Source organism: Siniperca chuatsi, linkage group LG11 (genome assembly GCF_020085105.1).
Source record: "Siniperca chuatsi isolate FFG_IHB_CAS linkage group LG11, ASM2008510v1, whole genome shotgun sequence".
Taxonomy (NCBI): Eukaryota; Metazoa; Chordata; class Actinopteri; order Centrarchiformes; family Sinipercidae; genus Siniperca; species Siniperca chuatsi.
This window is the reverse complement of record NC_058052.1, coordinates 8,097,810-8,117,496: the sequence shown is the minus strand read 5'-3', so window position 1 is coordinate 8,117,496 and position 19,687 is coordinate 8,097,810. Positions and strand designations below refer to the sequence as shown.

Below are 19,687 nucleotides of genomic sequence, written 5' to 3'. Positions count from 1 at the left end.
TGTTTTCTCCCTGCTCAAAGCAGCTCTTCCTTTTGTTCTGGAGAAATTCCCATGCCTTCCTGGCAAAAGAGAGAAGTGGCATCGTTTGACAACTGAGTAGCAAGATTGCTTGTTAAAACTCCACTCTAATTTGCCTATGTGTGCAACAAGACTGTGTGAAATCTTTTGGGACAAGAAACACTTATGTTGTTTACCAGCTGATGCTTTTGTGGGTCGGTTTGCTTCCCCATCACCCCGCCGCATAGCAGGTTAAACCATGACCTCTCCCGTGTCACCTCAATCTGGTAGTCCCTGAAGAGGTGCACCTCAACACCGCAGCAGCCTGCACTGCACACCACAGCACTGCTTTAGATCTGACGATGGAAGATACATAGCAGTGGTTACCATGGACAACAGGAAAATACAAAATTGCTTACATAATTCCTGTAATGAAACAATCTTTGAATGCTACAGGTGACTGAAATAGTGACAGAACCACCCGTGCTGATTGAATAATTAGGTTAAACTTTGTTTCATACAAGGCTAAATTTAAGTGTCAGTAACATTTAGATGCAGCCATGCTCAAAGTTAATTTCAAGATAATGCTGTCTGGTGACAGAATTGGCAGCATGCATCATGATTAATTTTTTATCTTCCTGTGTTAACTTATAGTCTGCCTTGGGAGACACTGAACACAAATAAGTGTGTAATTGGGCTTCATGTAGGTGTCACCTGTTGTATTCATAAGCTAATTGGCATACTCATTGTCATCCTTACACATTCATCCACAGATTGAATTTCACAGATCCCAGCTTTTGTACGGCAGCCGCACGTGTCATCTGAGTGCCTCCTACATTAAAGCCCATTAGTTCATTGTGCTTTATATCTTATTGCTGTAATTTGAGGAAATATTCAACAAACGTGTTATGCAAGATTCTGTGGGTGCAGGAGAGCCCAAGCGTGCCAGAAAGGGCCACCCACAGGTCACCTGCACTCCCCTTTAAATATGGATGGGCATCATAGCAGGGATCAGTGTCACCCCGCACGCGTCAGTGAATGGAAGTGCCTCAGGCAATCATGGAGAAACTTATATGAGGAGAAAATTCAGCAGATGGATGAGGTGTTTTCAGGGGAAAAACCAGACCTATTTGGGCAGCTGGCCTGAACTTGTTGGAGGCCAGATGTCAAAGTTAACCCCTCAAACTCCCCAGAGTATCAGACCCCAACCACTCCTCATACGCAGGACTCTTTGTTGGATAGTTAACTAATCTGAATAGGTGCTTGAGATAAATCAGGTGTCAAACGTGCTGCAGATCCCAGCGTTGTGCATTGTATTGATGGTATTGTCTTCCTCTGATAGCTGCCACGCGTCTGGTATCAGGTGAACAAAGACAGATGACAACCAGAGGAAAGAGGGAATCTGTCAACACAAGGGTGAAGGATGCAGACTAGAACTCATGTAGCTACAAAAGGGATGTATGGTCAATAAACACATAAAGTTTATCCTGTACATTAAAAGATATTTTTTGAAGGTATAAATGTATGCCAATCCTGTTGTCACTAAAGTTCAGTATACTAACCAGGTTAAGTATATTGTTGGCAGACAGCACTAAGTCTAGAACAACCCTGGTTTCAACATGTTGTGGAATACATTTTGCATGCAGTCTTTTCATTTGTATTTTCCCATATCTAAATTTTAGATTGTCATTGGACAAAATAGCATACTTCTGTGACAAATTTTATTTTGCTAAAGATCTGAAATTCAATAGCACTACAGTGGAGATAAAGTAGAAAGAGGCCACAGGATTCAGGTAACGTAGTGTTGTGGCAAACATGACAGCTCAGATATCAGCTCGGACCTCGGCTCAGTTTGCTTTCATAAAATGTGACTGTGTTCTGCATATGGACAGATGCAAATTCTACATCTAAACAGTACAACATCTGGGGGTAATATTAAGATTACATTACTGTAATGTAGCTAGCCAGCTGTCATGTATCTGTTAGCTAGCTATATTGTTTTTGGGTTAGTTAGCATAGATGTTGCTAGCTCGCTAGCTAGACTGTAATTAGCTAATTTTGCTATTAAGTTGAATGGCTAAAAACAAATTAAAATGAACGAAGTACGGTTACGTTTTCAGTTTTTTGTTTAAATGGCATTAAATAAGGTAACGTCATGAATTTAACAAATTTTCACAACACTAACGTTACACTACTACATTAACACTAGCTAACATAAGCATAGTGAAATGTGAATTGTCCATGTTCTCTCCATGTTTTATTGGATAGGATAACTTTATGTTAAAAAGAAGGGAAACTTTAATAGTCGTTATTGGACTTTATTTAAGTAGATGTTTTGGGTTGGCTAAGTTAGTAACGTTATAACTTTAGTAACGTTATTGCTAGCTGGCAAGCAAGAGTGTAGTTTGTTAATTAAAATTAACAAAGTGAAGTAAGAGTTGGAAAAATGGCATTACATAATATTAATGTTAATTCAACAATTCTCATAGTACTACACAGCTAATATTGACATAGTGAAATGTGAAGTGCCTCGTGTTCTCTCCCTGTTTTATTGAATGGAGGTCATAGCATAACTTTTAGTAAAAAAGAAGGGACTAACTACCAGCAACTTTAACAGTGGTTAATGACACATTAATTACTTTTAGTTTAGTGGATTTATGGCCTTTTATTTTGCCTATTTATATACACAAGTACCATTAAAGAATAGTGGATTTTTATCCAGTAATTTCACTTCTACTCAAGTCAAATTTCACCTTGTCACCTTGTCTTGTGTTAGACTGTCTTTTAGACTTGGATATTTTGTACTCTTTGCAGGCCTGACTGTTTTGGGAAAAAGGTTGAGCTCATAGGACCGCAGTGTTTCTTCAGCAAGCTGGTGAGCGACTGGTCTCATTATCACTGTCTAAGCAGCACGTGCCTGGGACTTATCACCTAAAAGCTAGGAAACATGAGCTGTCAGCAGACCATAGGTTTGTATTAGGTCATTTTTAGCCTGTAATTTGTACCACAAAGCACTTGAAGAGGGATCACTAGTGTGAAAGCAGTGAGAAACTATAACTGATTATTATGATATTATCAACAGTGATGAATTACATATAATCAAGCAGAAGATTTCCATTACACAGTAAAGTTATGTCGTAGTCAGACACTGTCTTAATAATGGTCCTGGATTGAACTGTATGTAACCTAGATATTTTTCTGTGTGGAAGGAGGTTAAATTTCCTCTAATCTAAAACAATATCAGTCAGTGTGTGTATTGTTATTGCTGTGGGTTATTATGCTAAGTTCACTTTTTAACTATGATTTGTGATCATCACAGCAGGATAACCCAGCAGCAGGAAGGCCGCTTACTGCTTACGTCAAGCACAGTTGTAGTTTGTAGTGGACAGATCACATTAGAACTTCACTGCAATAGCTCAGTAAAGCCATGCTAAAACTAGAGTAATACAATCAATCAATCAGTCATCTCCTGACTTCACAGCACAGGAGAGCTCTGCTGGAATGCTGCTAAGCTGCAGATGTACCAGCCAAATTACTCCAGAGGGGAATTACCAGGCCATAAATCCAGACGTCAGGAGGAAGGCTGTAGCCTATTTCACGGTAAAAAATCCATGCAACTTGTTTCCATTACCTTCATAAAGAATGTCTCGCTGTGCAGGGCTCAAACTTATCGCTGACGACAGATCTAAACATGTTTGCATCCGAACACGGCCTGAAGTCACGGGGCCTTTTAAACAAAACATCACGAGAATCTGTAGTCATTCACCATGTCCTGACAGGCCCTGTTAAATGAATGATCTGTGACATGACAAACTGTGAGAGCAACTAATAATCATCTCCTGCTCATTCATAATCTTCTGTAAATCTGAGGCATGCTGCAGCCTGCAAGTTTTACCTTTCTATAGATATAAGCTTAGTTATCATTAAGTGATGTAACAGGCTTATTCAGACTAAACATTTTCATCTTCAAATGTTACCTGCCTTTAAAGATCCATCATCATTACATGTTTGTTATCGGATCTAATGGTTTTAGCACAACACAGGATCCTTTCACCTATTTTATTTGTGCAGTTCTCATGTAAGTAGAAGGCAAACAACAGACATACAGTCTAGTCAGCACGACACAGTAACCAGATCGTTGGCAGGTACTGGGCTTCATTATTGCTAATTGAGATGTATAAATATGCTGTCTGGCACTTGACTTGTCGTTTGCAATGGGCCATTTTTTCCATCAAACTCAAAAACTGCCAAGGTAGACAAGGTGAGGGCACGAGTGCTGGTAGTGATGCTGCAGCGTGTACTCTGTGGGCACATTTCAGCTCAGCTGGCATACATCTGACTGACGCCTCCGGGTGCCAGCAGCTAAACAAGCCCAGGTTTGAGGGGAGCGTGTTGTATATTTGGGCTGAGCTCAGCGAAGTCTGCCAATGTCTTTGAGTGTCTGGCTTCATGGTCTCTCATACAGAGCTCCTTGTTGAGCTGCGCTCTCTGGTCATCTTACAGATGATGGCAATGGACAGTTTACAGTAGGAGGCATGGCCAGGAGGATGTGACATCACCCCACACTGTTCTAATAGAAAGTATTAACCTGTTACTTGAGTGATTTAGGATTCAGTCTGCTTGTTGTTTTTGGGCTAAGTTAGACATTTCAGAGAATTAACTTCAGTTTTGTTGGATGTCATTGGTTGCATTTCATCTCAATATTTTTAAATTAAACAACCAATTTAAATAAATAAATATATATATATATATATGTGTATATATATATATATATATATATATATATATATATGTATATGTATATATTCTTTGTTTGACTGAGCTGTTTGATTAAGCCACTTTGTATATTGGTGCCACCGAATACACTATCAGAAAGCTGTATGCAAATTTTGTACATCAGTACCCAATCAAGTAAATCTATGAGGGGCAAGAGAGGCAACAATTTAATAAACAAATTGACTTTAGGAGAAACTGTGCTTTTCACTTTCGATTTTTATTTGAATCATTTTGATTTGATTTTCAATTTGTCATTTTGTGTGAGAGTCTAAATACCCACTGTCTGAATATGATTTGAAGTTTAAGGCAAACCTTCAGCATCTCGATTAGAACGTGTTGGGATGCTCCTCTCTGAACCATTTTGTGATTTAGTTTAATAAGATGACTGTATTTTTCACATTAAAATTGTAACTGAGGCAGTGTAATAGGTTTGCTTTTTGTTGGATATTCAACATGGTTGTTATCTCCTTAGCTGAGGACATAAAATAAGCATACAAGGGTGCTGAAACTATCGTGCAACATTAGACACTCTTTCTCTCACTGACGTGAAATCCTTTTAGATGGTAAATGTTACTGTCCATCCGAATACTTCTAGTACATTGCTTTAATTACCCCAAATACTGGTTTTGGTCCTGTTTTTATGTTATTACGTTTTATGGCCGTTATCAGGTAGATTTATTTTTTTTACCCTGGTTAACGTGCTGCATGCAGGGGCAGTTAGATGGAGGTTGTTTTGTGACTCTTTCATCTGCCCACACTCATATAGATGGGCCAGGAGTTGAAGCCAGAGGTCAAGATCCACTTTATTAAACATTTTCCCTGCTTACCTCATTTGGGAAATGCTGTCAGATGCCATTACAGATCTCCTATAAATTTCTCATGGCAATAATGTTTGTGGTAGTTGGAGTTGGAAAGCATTAGATTTTGGTTACCAGTCAAGCCATTTGCTGACCACTTGTAGTTTGTGGGAAGAGGAATTGCCTCAGATTGGCTGTCCTTGTAGTGATGGGAATATTTCGGTTTGTGAAGGGACATTGTTTGAATTGTGCCAGGAACCACTAGTGTAGCCCAACAGACCTGAGAGGGACTTTAATATGTGAGCTACAGACAGTTTTGGGAAAAACAAAATACAAGGCTCTGTATACTGCTTCTACCAAGGAGGTTATGATTTTCAGTTTGTTGTTCATTGCAGACATGCAGAATGCGACTAATTTAGCAGTACTGTTTCTGCATTAACAAAACAGCATTCTCTCTTGCTTTGTTGCAGTTCAAGCAGCTTCAGAAACACTAACATTGTCTGTGCTTCTCTAGTTCTACCCTTTATTTTCTACTTACTATGCATACATGAATGTAAACATGTGCAACCTTTCCTCATCCTACAAATACTACAGTAAGCATTTTTTGCAAATAAAATGTGTTCTTACAGCTTGAAAAAAAATACATACAATAGCCAATGGGTAATAAGATTTATGCTATGGGTCAGTTGTGTGATCCATGATTTGTTTAATTTAGTTTGGTATTCTCCAACTACACAATACTATATTTCTGCCCAATAGATTTTGGCTCGCCATGTGGCTTGCATGTGTGTGAATCCTGACAAATGTGACAAGCACATTACTGTAAATGAGGGTCACTGAACAAAGCCCATTATTCCTCTGCGGTGACTAATTAAGAAAAAGAACAATTAGCCAATTGACCAATTAATAACAATCCTCTAATCTACAAAAAGTGATCGGCAGGAGAGATCTATTGGTGTTTCTTCGCTGTGAATAGAGAAGCTCCATGGGCGTTCTACACCAGACGAGATTTAAAAGGTCTTTAATCTAATTAATCTGAGATAAATAATGGTTTATGCTATTACAAAATTGCTCATAGAGAGGATTACAATACCATAAAATACAAAGTCATAAGTTTTAATGAAAGGAATTTAAATATCTTTCTCTTGCCTCGTTCCCTCTCTGTCTTTCTCTTTTTGTTCTCTTTTTTTGTGATGCACAGTAACTGTAAGTCATCTACAGTCCTATCAGCACAATTCCTGGTGATAATCATTTTTTAACCAAAAACTTTTTGGCTCATCTGCCAATGGCAGGTAAACGGAGAAAATTTAGCAGCCAAAATATTTGTTACCGGCCATAAAACTGCATCATGCATTTTTTGACTAAAAATAATTACCTCAAGTTTTTAGTGTGCAAACTCATCTTTAGTGTATTGTTGGAAAAATAGCCTGTATTAACACCATATGCCAACATAGACCTAGGGGATTATCTGTACAGTGTAAAAAAACAATTTGGTGTGTAGTTACTCTTTAAAGAGGCCATATTGTGCTTTTTCAGGGTTTCCCTGCCCTTTATTGTGTTGTGTAGCATTTTTGTGCATGTAAAAGGTCTGAAAAGTCACAAAGCCCAAAGTCCTTGCCAAAGGCAGGTCTTCTCTCCCACAGAAAACACTGTCTGACACGCCTTGTTGGAATTCCTGCCTCTTGTTCCGTACCTTGGTTACGTAACCAAGGCACACATTTGCATACACACCTAGTTTAGTTAGTTTGACAGGGACACGCCCATCCACCCCCTCAGTCTGTCTGAGTTATTCAACCACTCTGTTCATAGCGCTAAAAGTAAGTATGAAGATAGGTCTGGCTATGCGAGATTACTCTGTTCAGGACTACTCTTCAGGTTTTTGGAGGTTGTTCAGTATGTCTTGCAGAAAGTGCTTTTTCAGTTATGAAGGAAAGGAACAGATGGCTTTGCTAACTGTAGCTACTGTTAGCTCTATTAGCCGTGCAGCTAGCGCTATTAGCTAGCTGACTCTGCCCAAACTGGGAGCTTGGAGCCCGGGCCTAAGAGGCCTCAGAGGGAAAACCAGAAAAAATGTTCTCCATAAAATAGGATCCAATTTCACCAAAATCAGTGAATAAAGTGATCAAAGTTGTGTGTTTTTGAACAGTAAGCAGTGAGGCCCGGCCCTCAGAAACACTCCATTCGGGTGGCGTCTATAGTTTTTCAAACCTAATTCTTGTCTTATTTGTGGTCTGATAAACAGTAAATTAATCCAATTCAGTGTCCCATATTGCTATTTTCTGTAAGTTACTGTAGATGTCATATGCCGTCGAGCACACCGGCAAGACAATGAGGCAGTGCTCACTGCCCCTCAGCAGGTTTCTGTAAGGTTGGCCAATCAGAAGAAAGTGAGGTTATAGAGAGGGGGGCCTTAAAGAGTCAGAAGCTAAAACAGCTGAAGTGACAAGGATGAACTGAGGGGCTGCATAGCCTAAAGGTCCAGTTTAAGATTTTTTTTTTTTTTTACTCTGAATCATGCAAAGCTACTCTAGAATAAAAATATAGAGCTGGAAATAAGGATAATAGGTTTTCATTTTGGTTGTTGTTTGTTCCGTCATTGTTGCCAGAGCTTTCACAGCAGGGGACGATGACACAGTTAAGGAGGTAATGTTGGCCTGTGCAAGGCAATTTTGGTGACACCTTGATTTTTCGTGATCCTTGATGTTTTCCAGTTTCATTATTGTTGTGCCAAGGACAAATTAATTGTTTCTTTGTTTGTCTCTTGTGTATTGCCGGCAAACACTGCAGTACATACTGTGGTTTTGAGCTTTATATTTTAGCCAGGATCTCAGGGCTCCTGCGTCGTTCAGACACCACCTCTTGCAAAAACGCAGACCTCCGTGACTTTGTCTTCATGTTTTCTTTTTGGTGACTTAACACTGGGAATGTGTTGCAACATCTCTAATGACATGTAACGCAGATGTTTCTTATGGAAAAAAACATAGACAAACATTGTGTAGAAAGCACCAAATAGTTTTTAGCGCTTGTAGCTGATTTGATTTGATTCACTGACGTCACAATAGGTACAGTGGACAGTGAGGGTCATATTAGTCTCAGCCGGTACACATAAAAAACACAGCGATGTAAACCTGGCCCTACACTAGTAGTAGTAGTCACCAGCCTATAAAGCCTTACTTTAAAAAATACTATATAAATCTTATGTTACAGAGAAACAACATGCCTGACGTCTTAATCCTCACTGCATGCCTTCGAGCACACAGTCATGGTTTGTTTTTCAAATGTAAGTTCACTGCAAATAATTGTGAAGCACTTCTCAGAACATCTCAGAGTGTGTGACCAACACTGTGCTCTTGGCCATATGGACTATCATCATTAGGACTTTGCATGTTCTTTTTCCAGCCTCCAGTATTATGGAATGTCTCCACTGTTTTCAAAGTGTCACGTAGCTGCATGAAGACCTATCAAGCCTTGGCTGGTGAGAAGTTTGCTAGCCTCTACGGACCTCTTTGTAGGGGGGTAAAATGCTTGCAATTTTCAAGTGAGATGAGTTGTCAAGTTTGAAGACATGCAGGTGGCTCAATTTGTCTCCTTGTTTTGATATAGCTGAAGCAGAGGGTATTGGCAAAGTATTGGTAAAGCTCTACAAGTCTTTGTGAGTTCAGGGAGTGCTGCAATTAATTATGTCGCCCAGGTTTTGACACACGTAACATTATGCTGTCACTCCCTCAGAGAGATGACGTTGATGTCTTTATCCCTTCAATGTCATTGCCGACTGTCTATTAGTCTTTGTGCCAACAGCAAGGAAGAAAAATGGTCAGATACATTGTATTAAACTTAGATCAGACATCCGTAAAACAGTAGTACGTTGTGGAAACATTAAACAAAGGGCTTGACTTCTCTTAACTTGAAAGTGATGCATCCACTTAAGGGTTGTTAAGTCTGTGGAAAGACAAACAAATGAGACATTTCAGTAATAATCCATGGCATTTTCATATAAATAAATGTCCATTTTGTTGCTCTCTGACAAGACTGCTTTAACACAATCGTGAATCGTGTTTTTTTGGCATAACTTGTGGCACTAAAGGAAGTTACTTGTTTTTACTCTAAAATAAGTAGCAGTTTCTTTGAGATAAATAGAAAAATGACTGGTGTAGTTAGCATGAGCAAAGGATGATTACAGCTACAGAAAGTCTATGTAACTCTTTCACAAGGGATTTCTTGAGAAAACAATATCTCATAGAATAACAATTGAAATATTTTTCTGAGGTCGTTAGATATATTTTGTTTTACTGACATAAAATGAAAGAAAAAAATGCTTTTGTTCAGACTGTTTCTTGACATGACTAGCCTGAGGACTAGGAGATGGGTGTTGAGGAGACAGTTGTCGAGAAGTTGTTAGGCTAGGTAGTGATTCGTCTGGGGGTACGAGTTTGGAACATGCAGTCCCCTCTCCTCGTTCAGTGAACCAGAACCAAGTGGAGTGAGGCTGGCGGGCCACAAGAGCCCCATTGTTCTTCACATTAATCAAACTGAGGAAGGGCAGGTAGCATTTCCCTAGCCCACCCCACATGCACACCCTGCCAACCTCCATGAATGGGCTGCTTTTTTAGCTGGCAGCGATTGGCCATCGGAGCTCAGAGAGGATGTGTGTCTGTTTAATTAGTGTGATGAGCTCAGCGGAGTTTATGTGCAGTGTCGGACACCAGGTATTAACCCCTCGAGTTTGACCCTGCGAGGGGGGTGGCCGACCTCAATCTTGACATCTCTTTCTTTCCACTGTTCTCGCTTTCCTTCTCTTCATTAGAAAGAAACAGATTAGACAGGCGAAAGCAGGCTGGAAGAGGGGGAGACTGGTCTCAACCTCAGCCTTCATTTTTCCACCAGCCCCTCTTTGTAGGCTTGCCCTCAGATGAAGAGAATAATTACTGCTATGATACTTCTAATGATGCTGTCATTAGGATGCTGAGTTGTGGTCTGCTGCAGTGCTAAAAGCTGCTCCCTTCCCTGCTCTGAACACATGGCGCTTCCCAGAATTTTAAAAAGCTTTTCGCTCTAATGGTATCACATGTATAGATACAGACATATGTTTGGCTTTGTGATTTCTTTGACATGTTGAAGTGCAATCGAAACTGTTGTCAGAGTGACTTAAATCATTTCAGAGTTATTAAAATGAACCCCCAAGACAAAGGAATTATCTCGATTGTGAAAGGCACATTCAACACCATAATTAGAGCTGTGGTCTCCTTCACTTTGTACCATAAACAGCCATATAAATGACACATAGATCATTCACTGGCAGCTGCCTTACATACGCTTTGGATGAGAGAGTGCAACGTGTTAACATCACCCAGGGGCACTGTTTTCTAATTCATTTAACCACAGCAGTGTTTTCGAAACAGCTTCAGCTGGCAATTAAAAACCATGAAAAGATACGAAAACATTCTTACCATGCCAGACGCACTTTCCACAAAGGTAAAACAACCACTTCAGGCGCAATCAAAGCTTAGGATATCATCCTTTATCGGATTATGCACTTTATTAGTTCAGTGGAACAAACACAAGCACTTCAGGGGCATCTACTTTAGGAATATAATGCCTCCTTTGCTCACAGATGGTTAGTTTATGCAAGGGCAATTAATTAGTAAAACAGTTTTCTGTCTTCCTAATATTCTGGCTAATGGTCCAGAGAAAGTGACATGGTCAATGCAGGATCACACGTCCAAAAGTTAAAGGGCACTTGGAGGGCACTTCCACTGATGAGTTATGGTAATGTTTTAGGAAACTAGTTTGGATTAATTCAATAAATGGCTAATTTGTTAAACCATCTGGCAATCATTTAAAAGCCTTTAGCTCATGTGGCCCAGTCCAGCTAGGGATTTTATAGGATTACAGCATAAGGACATCCTATAAGCACATTATGCAAGCAAGTGCAATACATGCAAGAGTGAAAGGTAAGGAAAGAAGTTATTTTTGTAGGAAAATTCTCCAAATCCATAGCAAAATTAGCTTAAAATATTGTCATCTTTTCTTTTTTTCGTTTGATAAACATAGACTTTTCACTTAATTTTTATTCTACCAGAACAAGCAAAAACTGAATCCCAGTTTTCTTTCAAAGAGTGATTCAGGCTTGGGGTTGTATTTATTAATATCACCCTTGGTACTAAGGGAGTGAGGAACAAAGAACTGGAGTCACAGCATGTCAGCTCTCTAAAAGGCAGTGTTTGCTGCACCCCCTCTGAAAACACTTTATTAATTGGATTTAGATATTTGCAAAATGATCTATTTAATGGGATTACCACTCGTATAATGATCTTATTTATGAGGGAAGCAATCCAAGCTTTGGGGCGGGCTGATAATGCATTTCCAGCTCTTTGGCAGTTAATGTTGTGTTACAAGGGAAGATAAAGTTGAAGTCCCATTGTAAATGAATAGGTAAGTTAGCCCAGTGAAATGGAGCTGGTATGGTGGCAGGTCAGACGGGCTTGAGTGGCCGCACTCGCATTCCAGAGGCCTGTCTGGACCGTAGGCTCAGACCTGCTGAACTCCTTACAAGTTCAAGGCAGACGTAAAGAGGGAAGGAGGAGGGAACAGAGAGAGATAGAGTCCCCCCACCTCAGCAGCATAATAGTCCTTTCTTACATCTTTATCCACCTCAATATCTCCCTGAGGCTTTTACAGACCCTGTTTCCACTTAAATGCCTGGAGGTAATGTCCTAACTTTCCTCTCCTCTCCTCTCCTCTCCAGGAAAATGTATTTAATCTTGTCAACAACAGTATTGGTATCAGAAAAGTATAAGAAACATGGTAGAAATGATACATGTACATATGTATTGGGCAAAATAACACAAAGACAATATTTGCAGTTGTTTATTGTAGCTGTAAATGGATGTTTCATATTTGCCAAGACATTTAAGCTGTTGGATGTTTTCCCTCATGGAGGTTTTAGCTTTGTTTTGTATCTTTTCATGTAGTGTTGAGCCACTAATGCAAAAAAAAAAAAGTATATGTAAATGCACTTCTTTTCTGCAAAGCACACCGACTTTAAAACATTACCATTTCAATATAACATTTGATTTATATGTGTTTTAAAAAATAGGTTATAATCTTTTACTTTAAAAGGATGTATTCTCAAATGAGATTATGCTAATATACTATAATTTGCATAAAACGGGTGGAAATGTTAAACCAGATTAAAAATTCAGAATATTTAAGAGTTTTATCCATGCTGTTAGTCAACAAATATATTCATTCTCCCGGAGAATATTAGAGCCTAAATGTGACATTGTGAAAAAACACAAACTGTGTAGCAATGATTCCCCACCATGAGTTGGTTTACTTGTTTATTACTAAATATCTACAGTATATAGGAACATTCCTTGTGAAGTAAACTTTGTTTTTTTTTATTTGTCCCATTTGTGCTGCTCAGCTCAGTGTGGTTTTAGGATCTTTTGAGCATTAGTCTCAGGTGAGGGCCGGGGCACAGTGTGAGGCCTGCGACAAAGAGCACCCTCACAATCCACCATTCAAGACATTAATCTGCAAACAAGTGTTTCTTGTGTCTCTTAGTCTTATTTTCATCGCCATCATTTAGTGCATAGATTGAAAGTGATTCAGGTTGTGCTCTCAAGTTCCACACCCTTATAGCACCCCAGCTTCTACCCCGTCCTCTCCTCAACCTGCTGCCCCCTCAGTGAGTCAGCTGGCAGGTTTTTTTTTACTGTAAACATTGATGAAAAACTAACCCTACAACCTCTACTCCCACATTGTAAATCCGTAAATGACGAAACACATTACACCAGCCCACTGTATAAGAGATTAATACAGCCCTGTGTAGTATATACAGCTTTGAGTACATTATTTAAAAATATACTTTTCCTTCACAGTTCATACATCAAAATAATAAGGAATAACAAATAAAATAATAGGTGATGTGATCTAAAGGAATTCCGTTAACATAAAGGTACTAATAATCTAAGATTGTATTTTAATTACAAATTTAATAAAAACGCATTTGAAGTGTTGTGTTGTTGAAGAGTTATTTCATTCAGTACCACATTTTCTTAAAATGTAGAAAATATGCCAAAATATTAAGAGCCAGTGTTTCTCACTTATGCTTAAAACATATGAACTAATCCTCTAATTTTTCAAAATACTGTATCTGTAATCATAAATTATTTTTAAGGTCAAAAATATGTTTTTGTATTTCAAATATGAAATGCAAAGCATATGTCTCCAAAAATCCAAATACGCATGCGCAGTGTGTGTAAGCATACACATTCCCCCCCACACACATTGCCATTGACAGTACTGTACATGCGAAAACGTATTTCCTTTCCTTTGAAACAATCTAATCTGGGAAATTAAAAAGGAGAGCCGTTAATTCAAATAAAATCCATCCACTAAGAAGCTATTAATTGGTCATATAAAATATTCAGCATTCCTCTCAGCCCATTTTAATGGCATATTGAAAATTAATAGTTTGCCATTTTGGAATTAATGGACTATTGCTCAGGTTTCTTGTTAATATTAGTACAGTATATTGCCCTAGGAACATTATGTTAACAGTGCAGGCTAAAGATCAACAGCAATTTAGGTTAGATGATTTTTGAGGCACCCTGCTGCACGTTCTGCAATAAAAACACTGACTCCTTTAAGACAAGGAACTATGGACATGTCCGTATCACATGAAGGATCCCTGTTAAATGATACATGCATGCATTTTTGTTTGAGTGGTTTCATTTGTTTCACTTGTTCCTGTATTAAACTACAACACTGAAAAATGGAGCCATAAACACTTGATAACCTTAACTGACTTATGTGAGCCCACCCCTGCAGTGAATCAAATGTGTAACAGCACTGCAGCCCTTGTTTGTCATGTACTGCACACTGCCCCTTGTGGTGTACTACAAACTGAGATTGAGATTGTGACTTGGCAGCAAGATCCTCTCTTTGCCCTGAGGCTTACACATTTGTACTCTCATTTATTTATTGGTTTATTTGAATAGCTTTGCTATTGTGAACTTTGGATACGTTTTTATTTTCATTTTGTCTCGCTATAATACAGTCCAGAGTGATATTTCTTCCATCTGGCAACGGCCCTTTCTGTGACAGCTTTTCTGCGTTATGGTTTAGAGTTAAAATTATCATTACAATATGTTATGCAAAAGAATCCTTCTCATAATAGTTGGGTCAGGAAGACCCTGTATTAAATTTGTGTGAAAACTTGACATCCCTCTTCCGCCTCATTGTAAATTTGTGAGGCTTTAATCGACTGCAGATGTCTGTGTGTCCTTTCTTCTTTATCAAGGAGTTATTACTTTATAAATAATTGCTCACCGGTTTGTTCTTAATGTATATGTGTACTCTGCCTATTTGACCTGTGTTCAATTTCTTTAAATTAAGCAAACATATTAGACATATTTGCTATATTATGTGTGTTTTGAAGTTCCAATTTTGTTGATATAGATTTGTGAAGTGTTGGCGACTGAGGTCACTGCCCTATTAGAGATTTATGAAATGCCCATGAGGCACCATTGTTCAAGCTCAATAAATCATGCCAACCACTTTTATTATGGTACAATATGCGATAAGCCTGATCAAATGCATCTCTTGGTTCCAACTCAGAAGCGATATGCAGTTTTTCTAAGACGATTCCAGGGCATCTGCTTGAAAGCTATCAACACATTTGTCAGAGCAGAGTCATCATGAAGTTCATTTTTGGTTTGACTCATTCAATCACAAAGCATTCATGTTTCGGAATCTTTTGTATTGACTATGGTGGTAGTCATCTGAGAAGTCTTCAATAATACAGCTGCTGTAAACCTCATAGCTCCTTAAGCTTTTTTTATTCAAAATGTTGCTGCATAAGAACTGGATCATTATAAAGTAGAGCATTGTCCAAACATCCTGCTGGCAGTTTTCCTGAAGTCCATTGAGTAGGGATATCAAAATGTACTGAATTGCTGTAGATTCATCACATAAAAACAAAAGTAGTGCTGTTAAAGTAAGGCATGTGTCTCAACAGAGTTGAGGTTATAGTGTTAAGGTGATCAGTGTTGTAGATGTGAGATGTAAAGGATGTGGATCCATTTTTTATCACTTGCACAGGCTTATAATGTAGGTTTCTTTCATTGGGAGCGGTGGGCGTAAGTGTTGTGTTCTGGTGGGCAGAGACAGTTAATGTCCCAGATCTACAGTATGAATAAAGTCATATTGTGAATTGTGTGGGCTGATATGCTTGGCAGTCAACCCTGACAAGTAGATTAGCTCTTACTGGGCCACCTCTGAATGGCATGCACACGACTCAAGCGTTTCCAGTCACAACGCTACATATCAAACATCTAACGCCCTGCACCACAGATGAAAGCACATCAAAACATGAAAAAAACCTGCTGTATGTTATGTGGCTTCTCCACAGCTGCAATGGTTAACAGGAGTCAAAAATTGGCATGTCTAAAAAGTGGGATAATGATTATAAATGTGACAGGCTGAAAAGTAATTACAATTGTCTCACTGTGTTTTCCAATAATGCCTCTAACATTTCTATAAAACTCATTTAAATCTTCCACAAGTCCAAAATTCAGTCTTGCTCTAAAGCCATTTGGCACATTTTTCTTCAGTTTACATTTAGAGAGGATTAGCTGAAGAGCTGAAAATAATCATGCCAGATGTCTGCTACAGCAAGAAAACTGCCTCCCCGGTGGGCATTTGATTTTATTGAGTTTTTATCAATCTTAAGTGAATACACTCTGGGATCCTCATAATGCACGGCCTCATGTTGTGAAGTCATGTACACAAACTGAATATCATGTCACATTTTACAATAACAGTAAAAAAAATAAAATAAAAACACACACCCTTTGAATGCATGAGGAGGAGTTCAAACAGTCAGCAACAGTCTGTTTATAGCCAAGTTAAACAGACAACACATAGCTTAACTGGGCAGACTGGTGGAACAAACAGCATTATAAATAAGCCAAATTCAATGACAGGTTTAAACGCTAAACCACATCTGTGCACTTTATAAAAGCCATGGTAAATGTCACTGTCTTTAAAACACGTCTGAAAATTCAGCTGTCAGTCACACTGACTCAATAAAGTTACTGAGATGATGAGCAAATGGAATTGAGGATGATGAGAATTTTGGATTTTCTCCATTTTCGGTGTTGTGACAATGTTCACAGTGGAAATAACAAGATGATAAAAAATTTGATAAATAAATAGAAGTAATGGCAGACGTCATTTGCCGTGGCCTGTCCTACATAATCTATGGTCCTCCTTTGAGACCAGGGCAGTGTTTGTTGGATTTGTTTTTTAGCTTTAATGAGCTCCACTGGAATGCAGTGTCTCCCACATGTCTTGCGGAGGGCGGGGCCATCTTATTGCTGCCACATGTTGGGCTCCTAGTGACTCTTCCAGGCTTGTGTGGTCAGCCAGTTCAAAGAGCCCAGGCTCATTTGTTATACAACTTTATGTAACAACGAGCCGATGCTTCAGCGTGTCTGAGAGGCAACAAAGGAATGCCGCCATTCTTTCTTTGTCCTAAATGGCTCAGCCCAGAGAGACTTTCAGATCATCTGTTTCGCTAATTAGCATGTTTGCTGGACAATATGGGGTATTGTACTTCGACATGGCGCAGAAATCCTTTATTTGAGTCCGTTCAGTGTTTGAACTCTGACAGTAATGTTTGTTGGATGGTTATGCTGAACGGTAGTAGTTGATCACTGTCATTGCCAGAGTGGTGCGCCGTGCCACATATGGCAACAATCTGACATGGTAATCCAGTCTTGAGGTTATGAGTGACTAGGTGTGGGCTCCCTGGATCAGACCGACTCCATCAATTCCTCTGTTAGCCATTTCTGTGTAGGAGTTAGCGGCAAAGCCCCTGCTGGTGGTTGACAGGACATCTCAGCAGGAGCACGAACTTGGGCCTCACTAAATCCCCCTCACGCAGTTTTTATGTATTTAAAAGTAGCATTTTCACTTATTAAGAGAAAGAGAAGAAAGATGGAGGAAAGCTAAGCTACATGTCAATTTAGGTTCCTGCCGTGTTCCTGCAGTATTTCCCCAAACTGGCTGTCCACTACTTTGATTTAAATCCCCCTACTCACACCCTAATCAAACTCATGTTCATTGGTTAAAGTGGACCAAATTATAGAGGGCCTTGACCACCCTGTACCACACACTTACTGCAAATAACCTGTTTTTCCCTTTTCACACATCAATTCCCCAGGGATGTTTTCAGCTTCACTAGACGTGCAAGTCTTCAGGGACCAGGTCCACTGCATGTGCTGGCTGGTAGGCCATTTGCAATAATCTCCTTTTTACCGTTTAGAGGCTAATTATGTAACATTACACCTGCCTCCCTGAGCCTTGGCTCTGGCATAGTGCAGAATGAGTTGCTTTTTTCCCCCCACTACTCATAGGGGTGGTTAGAGTTTCTTAATGAGATTAGCCCAAAGCTGAAATCTGCTTTGTGTCCCTTGCTATATGGCGAGATACTGGATCAGCAGAATCAAAGCTAAGAGGGGGAATCATTGGAAGATGCAGGCAGCCGACCTCGTTTCTGTCTCCCCACCAACCCCCCTGCGTGTGACTTGGACGGGATTCGTCGCTATCACACATGACATTGTGTGCAAGCTTTGCATAGGAAATATCTTTGTCTCACTGTGATGTTTGCTTGCTTCAATGTTTTCGTGCTTTTCCTTTATCTTGCTGTCCAGTTTATATTTGCTGTTGGATCAAACTTCTCAATAGTCATTTTCAGAATTGAGGACAGATGGGTTGAATATTGAACAAAATAAAAGAAGAGCTTTTCCACCAGTCTGGGATATAAACTTGTCTAGCTGTGGTTGCTGTACTACTGTCTTTTTGCCTTTATTAACTCAAAATATCTTGTATTTTACCACAACTTCTAAGGCAGAGCCTAAACTCTTATTTGACAGTAACGCCATAATGTGCGAGACAGATCTATATAAAGACAGAACTACACCACCCACAACAGCTGATCTACAATGGGAGCCTTTCTTCCTCTAATTTATTGGGACCCTAATGTCCTTGTGACTTTCAACTCAGACAAAAGATGAAAAACCAACAATGGAGCCCGGACAGAATAATACGCGTACAGACATTCACGCACGCACATACTGTACACACATGCACACACGCACACTTACATGCACAACGATGTATGCAAGCAAGCAAACAACTTCTGCTGAGAATTCCCAGAGTAAAAGCAAATTCTCATCGAACGCTGTGAGAGATAACATGTAAATATTTTGCCCACTTGCTCAGAATATGATGTTGATTAAGAGAGTAAAGGTTAAGGTTAGGGAAGGGGCAAGGATTAGTAGTGTGGACCACATCTAGGGTTACCATAACAGCCTGGCTGCTGGGACTAGTAATAACAACAGAAGTAATAATAATCACAGACTAATTGATTGAACCCCGTGGCTTCCTTGCAAGAGTCATATTTGTAAAGCTTAATGCCTCCACTATAGCAGCTAAACTAATGCATCAGTTGCCAGTATTGCTTTCAAGTGAGTTTCATTTATTTACTCAAGAACCACTTTTTCTCAATTATAAAATCAAATGTACTTTTTAAATTCTTGACTTATGAATTTTCAGTTTCTCCTCACTACCATTATATTTACTTATCTATCATTTTGATATCGAGCATTCTGTTTCTTTCTGTATGAGATCCTATCGTTATTGTAGTTTGGTGAATTTACAAAGAAGCCTAGAAGCCCTGAAGCTATATACTGCTACAGAGAGCTATTTGCTCTGCGTCAGCGGAGTATCCTGTCATGGAGAGAAAATCCCGTTTGAAGTATGGCCCCCGTCTTTCACACTGACGATAATGCTCCTGGCTTTATCATGTCCTCCGTGCAAAGCCCATGTCTTCTCTTTTGTCCGGCTCCCTCTCCCCCACTCCTGCACACCCCCTGGCTTTCCTCTTTTGTGTCACTCTCTGTCACATTGCTACCCCGTTCACTGTGAGGAGAAGCAGTCCAAACCTTATCCCCCCGAGGCATGCTGGGAAGTGTAGTCGCAGTCTGGGGATTGTTGATTCCGTTTTTGGGACATTGCTGATATCAGCAACTTGAAACTGATCAATG

The 19,687-nt window shown here is 39.4% G+C and overlaps 1 long non-coding RNA gene across 3 annotated transcripts in view; it reads left to right on the top strand.

The window, feature by feature from the left end:
• Positions 1–1,789: 1,789 nt before the first annotated feature.
• LOC122884843 overlaps positions 1,790–19,687 on the top strand; it is a 58,758-nt gene continuing 40,860 nt past the window's right edge. For 2 of the 3 annotated variants that reach the window (XR_006379988.1, XR_006379989.1), the window contains exons 1-3: positions 1,790–1,926; positions 2,812–2,966; positions 3,479–3,597. This is a non-coding gene — a long non-coding RNA (uncharacterized LOC122884843). Of the gene's footprint in view, positions 1,927–2,811; positions 2,967–3,478; positions 3,598–17,802; positions 17,868–18,067; positions 18,422–19,687 lie in introns of those variants that run through there. The other variant, XR_006379987.1, reaches the window with a different exon arrangement.